The sequence below is a fragment of the Nicotiana sylvestris genome, chromosome 8 (genome assembly GCF_000393655.2).
Source record: "Nicotiana sylvestris chromosome 8, ASM39365v2, whole genome shotgun sequence".
Classification (NCBI taxonomy): domain Eukaryota; kingdom Viridiplantae; phylum Streptophyta; class Magnoliopsida; order Solanales; family Solanaceae; genus Nicotiana; species Nicotiana sylvestris.
The window spans coordinates 17,316,162-17,322,754 of record NC_091064.1 but is presented as its reverse complement, the minus strand read 5'-3'; positions in this window follow the sequence as shown (position 1 = coordinate 17,322,754).

Here is a 6,593-nt window from a genome sequence, read left to right as displayed (position 1 = left end):
ATCAATGCACATCCTCATAGTGCCATCCTTCTTTTTCACAAATAGAACCGGCGCACCCCAAGGTGAAACACTAGGCCGAATGAACCCCTTATCAAGGAGTTCCTGAAGCTGCTCTTTTAACTCTTTCAACTCCGCTGGTGTCATACGATATGGCAGAATAGAAATTGGCTGAGTGCCCGACACCAGGTCAATACCAAAATCAATATCTCTGTCTGATGGCTTGCCCGACAAGTCTGTAGGAAACACATCAGGAAAATCCCCACAACTGGGTCAGAACCAATACTGGGACTCTCTGCACCAACATCCCTCACAAAGGCTAGATACAAAAGACAACCCTTCCCAACCATATGCTGGGCTTTCAAGAATGAGATCACTCTACTAGGAACATAATCAGTCAAACCTCGTCACTCAATCTGTGGCACACCTGGTATAGGCAATGTGACTGTTTTGGCATGACAGTCCAGAATAGCACGACACGGAGATAGCCAATCCATGCCCAAAATGACATCGAAATCCACCATACACAATAATAAAAGATCCACTCGGGTCTCCAAACCCCCCATAGTCACCACACACGACTGGTACACACAATATACAATAATAGTATCGCCCACTGGAGTAGATACATGAACAAGTGAAACAAGAGATTAACGGGGCATATCCAGATAACGGACAAAGTATGATGACACATAAGAAAAGGTGGAACCGGGGTCAAATAATATAGAGGTATCTTTGTGGTAGACCGAAACAATACATGAAATCACGGCATCTGAAGCAGCAGCATCTGGTCTACCTGGGAGGGCATAGAAATGAGCCTGACCACCACCTGATCGACCTTCCCATCTAGGGCGACCCCTAGCTGACTGACCTCCACCCCTAGTTGGCTGGGCGGGTGGTGAAGTAACTGGAGCAGAAGTCGAGGGTTGGCCCCTCTGTTGAGACGGACCATCATGAAGACGAGGACATTGCCTCCTCATATGCCCAAACTCTCCACACTCATAACAACTCCCCGGTGCTGGAGATGGGGAATGAAGGGAAGCCCTGGCACGAGAATGACCAGTAGAAGGCTTGGCATGGAAGAACCCTGAACTGATGGAGCACGGGACGAACTTTGGGCTGGAAGGGCACTAAGTGATGAATGGCCCTGATGAGAACTGTGAGATCCATGACCCGATGTTGCCCCACGATAACCTAAGCGAGTTGACTGAGCCTGCCTGAATGGACAGCCTCTATTCTACTAGAACTGACCCCTCGAAGGAGCACTACTAAAGCTACCAGATCCCCGAGGCCTCTTGGCCTCCCTCTCCTCTCGCTCCTGGCGGTGAACCGACTTAATTTCACGGGCGATGTCAACAACCTCCTCGAAAGTAGCACCTGTCACCCTCTCCCTAGTCATGCGAATCCGAAGCTAATATATGAGGCCATCAACAAACCCCCTGATCCTCTCTCGATCTGTGGGAACCAACCAAACAGCATGATGGGCTAACTCAAGGAACCACATCTCATACTGCATCATAGTCAACTATCCCTGACACAATTGCTCAAACTGCATGCGCAGTTCCTCTTGGCGAGACTATGGCATATACTTCTCCAGAAAGAGAACAGAGAACTGCTGCCAGGTAAGGGGCGCTGCACCAACAGGCCTACACCTCTCATACGCCTCCCACCAAGTGAAGGCAGTCCTAGAAAACTAAAAGGTGGTAAAAGCTACACCACTGGTCTCTAGAATCCTCGATGTACGAAGCATCATCTAGCACTTATCTAAGAAACCCTGGGCATCCTCGCCCTCTACACCACTGAAAGTCAGAGGCTGGAGTCTACCAAACCTCTTTAGTCGACGCTGCTCGTCGTCCGGCATAACTGGTACCATAAACTCCTGAGCTGGTGTAACTGGCTGTGCTGGAGGTGCCCCCGGTGTTTGGAGTCCCTGCACAACCTGCTCAGGCGTGCGAGCAACGGGAGTCTGGGTGTCTTCCCCGGCCTGAGAAGTAGCTACGGCCGTAGTAACTGAGACCGCCTGAGCCAAACCGGTACATACTGATAAGATCTGAGCTAAAGCCTCCTAAAGGCCTGGGATCACAATATGCACAGTTGGTGCCTGAGTTGGTGCTGTTGTAGCGTCCACAATTGGGACCTGATCCTGAATTGGGGTAACTGTGGATCCGCAGGTGCTGCCCTAGCTGCTCTGCCCCTACCACGGCCTCGACCGCGTTCTCGGCCTCTGGTGGCCCCAACTGGTGGTACTAGTGGTCGTCCATCCTGCCCGGTAGCATGTGTCCTCACCATCTGTGAGAGAATGGAATAACAAAAGTTTAGTACTCGGATCAATAGATTCGCACGACAAGAATTTCAAGAATATGAAGTTTTTCCTAAAGATTCTGCAGCCTCTCGAGGAATACAGATGTCTCCGTACCGATCCGCAAGACTCTACTAAATCGGCTCATGACTCGCGAGACCTATATAACCTAGGCTTTGATACCAACTTGTCACGACCCCAAAATACCAGTCATGATGGTGCCTATCACATTACTAGGCAAGCCAACCCAAACATTTAATCACAACCCTTTTTCCTTAAAATAAGCCATTTTCTAACACAGGTTTAAATACCAAATTTTCATAATAAGCGTTTAAAACAACAGAATATATGCGGAAGTCAAATAAACATGAAACTACACAACCCTAAATATCTGGTGTCACGAGTCTAGAGCCTCTAATACATGACTGACTGTCTAATATATCATAAGTCTAGAAAATGCGGAAAAGAACAAGATAGGAAGGAAAAAAGAGGGCTGCGGACGCCTTGCAGCTACCTTGCAATCTCTGGCAAACTCTAGATCAGTTGAGGACCCTCACTCTAATGCTCGGGCACCTGGATCTGCACACAAAGTGCAGAGAGTAATGTGAGTACGCCAACTCAGTAAGTAACTAGAGTAAATAAGGTCTGAAAGCAGTGACGAGTAGGTAAAAATCATATAAATGAATAGACAGCAGAATAACATATCAAATTTCACAGTTTAAAACCACTTTCGTCGTAAAATCATCAATTTCAGTTTAAATACTTGAAATCATATACTTAGCATGTTTCCAACAGAGGCTTATTTTAAAAGAAGAGTGAAGTTAGTGAAAATATCATAACTGGGCCCCTCGGGCAATGTATCACTTAGAATATGGCCTCTCGAGTAGCCTCTCAGTCACTCGTGACTCAACTCTCGTCACTCAGTACTCACTCTTAGCACTTAGGCTCATTAATATCTCATAATAACAGAAATCATAGCAATAGCTGCGGCGTGCAGCCCGATCCATAGTTTATAGTCGACTACGCTCACTGGGGATGTACAGACTCCGAAGGGGATCCTACAGCCCAAGTGTCATATCATTGCGGCGCGCAGCCCGATCCAATATATATATCGCTGCGGCGTGCAGTCCGATCCATAACTCATACATATATAAATACCCTCACCATTAGGTTCTCAACCTCTCTCAGTCATTAACTTCACAGCCTCTCAGGCACAGCAATAGATATTAGGGAACTTAGTCCAAACAGTCCTCACATTTAAACGTAGAGTGATAAAACCAGTTTTAAGCATTTAAGCAGGTAAAACATGATTGAGGCTATGATTTCAACAAGTAGAGTGAGGAAAAACAATAAAAATGCCCCTAAGGGTCTCAACAGGTCAGCACACGGCTCCAAATATGGCATACAGCCCATAATATAGTATAGATGACTAAAGTACGGAATATCATAAGGTTCCAAATCAAATATGCAGCTTAACAGTCACTACGAGATGGACCAAGTCACAATCCCTACCGGTGCATGCCCATACGCTCGTCACCTAGCATGTGTGTCACCGCATTTATCAAAACAAGCCAAATACCGGGGTTTTGTACCCTTAGTTCCAGATTTACAATGGTTACTTACCTCAAACCGGTGAAAATACTACTCTGTGACGCCTTTTCCCCTCGAATTGGCCTCCATTCACGTTGAATCTATCCAAAATCAGAATTACGGCGTCAAAATATGCTAAGGGAACGAAGCCCAAGCGAAAACAATCAAATAATACCAAAAATCCTGAAATTGGTCAAACCCGATCCCCGGGCCCACGTCTCGAAACTCGATAAAAATTACATCAACGAAATCCTTATCCTCCCACGAGTCCATAAATACCAAGAACACTAAAATTGGAGTCCAAATGACCCCTCAAATTCTCATTTTAAAATCTCTTAATCTCAAGCCCTAATTCCTAAATTTTAGGCTTAGATTCCATGATTTATTAGGTAGATTTCACATTAGAATCGAGTTTTAAGTCCAAAAGTCTTACCTCCAAATGATTCCCCTTGAATCCCTCTTCAATCCCCTTCAAAAAGCTCCAAAAACGACCAATAACGGAAGAAATAAACCCCTAATTTGCGGACAAGACGACTATTTAAACCTTCTATCCAGGCCTGAAATCCTTCATCGTGATCGCGGGACATCCTTCGCGATCGCGAAGCACAAATTCTCAGCATCCAAAATTAACCCTATGCGAACGCGTAAAATCCCACGCGAACGCGATGCTCAGGCATCTTACACTACACGATCGCGGATTGGCTACTGCGTTCGCAAAGAACAAACTCCAAGCCAAGACCTCTGGTCCATCTAACTCTACGCGAATGCGACCTTCTCCACACGTTCGTGATCAACAATACCTCCACCTTATGCGATCGCATCCCCAACTTCGCGAACGCACTGAGCAAACTGGACTGCCCCTACAACAGCTCTACGCGATCGCGAGACCCCCTACGCGATCGCGAAGAGGAAAAACTCTGCAACAACTGAAACCAAAATCTGCAACTTTTCTTTAACTTAAAATGATCCGTTCAACCCTCCGAAACTCACCCGAGGCCCCCGGGACCTCAACTAAAGGCACCAACATATCCTAAAACCTTATTCAAACTTGTACCAATCTTCAAAATACCTCAAACAACATCAAATCAACCAAAACATATCGGATTCAAGCCTAAGTTTCCAAAATCTTCCAAATTCCGCTTTTGATCAAAAACCCAACCAAACCACGTCCGAGTGGCCTGAAATTTTGCACACACATTCAAAATGACACAACGGAACTACTGCAACTCTCAAAATCCCATTCCGACCCCTATATCAAAATCTCACCTCCCAACCGGAAATCGCCAAAAATCCAATTACGCCAATTCAAGCCTAAATCTACTTCGGACCTCCAAAACTCATTCTGATCATGTTCCTAAGTCCCAAATCACCTCCTGAAGCTAACCGAACCATCGGAACTCACATCCGAGCCCTCTAACACATAAGTCAACATCCGGTTGACTTTTTCAACTTAACCTTCCTCAAAAGAGACTAAGTGTCTCAAACCTTACCAAATCCTTTCCGAACCCTAACCAATCAACCCGATCACATGTAGAACCATTATAAAAAGAAATAAGAAGCAGAAATGGGGAAAACAGAACGGTAACTCATGAGACGACTGGCCGGGTCATCACAGGCGATCGCTGAGTTCAGGCCAGCTATCTGTGGAGATTGCAAGGTAGCTGCTAATTCTGCAGGACCTTGCTACTCCTTTTGTCATACCTTCTTTTAGATAGTTAAATAGTTTATATATCTTAGTTTATAGTTTTAGACGCTCCTAACTTAGTGATACCCCGATGTTTGGGGCTCGTTTCCGTATTTTATATTAAGTATATTTAGAGTTGATTTAGTTTATGAGAAATTCAAATATTAAAAATATTTTATTAAATTCTTATAATCGATTTAGTAGTAATATTTTGGGAAATAGGCTTGCCTTGTAACACGATAGGCACCATCACGACATGGTTAGATTTTGGATCGTGACACTTTACCTGAAAAATTCTCCACAAAGGCCTTCCTTTATTTCGCCAGTAGTTAAATGGCACATTGGCACCGAAACCTCTATTAACATCTAGAATGATATTTGGATATCCAATAACTCCACACTTCGTAGCCTTATCCACGATCCTTTAACTCTTAATGAACAATTCCTTACATTGAATCACCTTCTATCCAATGGTAATTGGGACACCACCCTTTCCTTTGAACTACCTAAAGATCTCTCTTTTCTCATCCACAATACGTACTTTAATCCTACTTCTCCACGACCTGATATATTATTGGCTTGCTAATTCTACAGAATTTGGTTTTCCAACCTTGAAGTCGATTGTTCATTCGGTCGAGGATGTATTGATAGTCCCGACTCTTGTTTTTAAGGTTAATAATTGGGAGACCAACGTATTTACCAACATGGGATGAGGTACGCGTATTCAAAATATCAGAAATTGTGTCTTGTGTGTGTTAAGGAGTCCTTGGTGAAAATACAATTCGAGATTTGTTATTATTAATTTTTTGACCTGCCAAGGTACCAAATAAGTGTAAGACCGTATGAATTGCCGTTGCATTTTATGGAGTTGCTTCAGCGAAAAGAATTAAATCATCAGCAAATAATAGATGAAATAAATAGGGTCCATTGTGGGATAGCTTGATAGGTGTCCATTCATGGTTTGTGATGGATAGATTAATAATTCAAGTTAGAGTTTCCATACAAATGACAAAGATAAGGGAT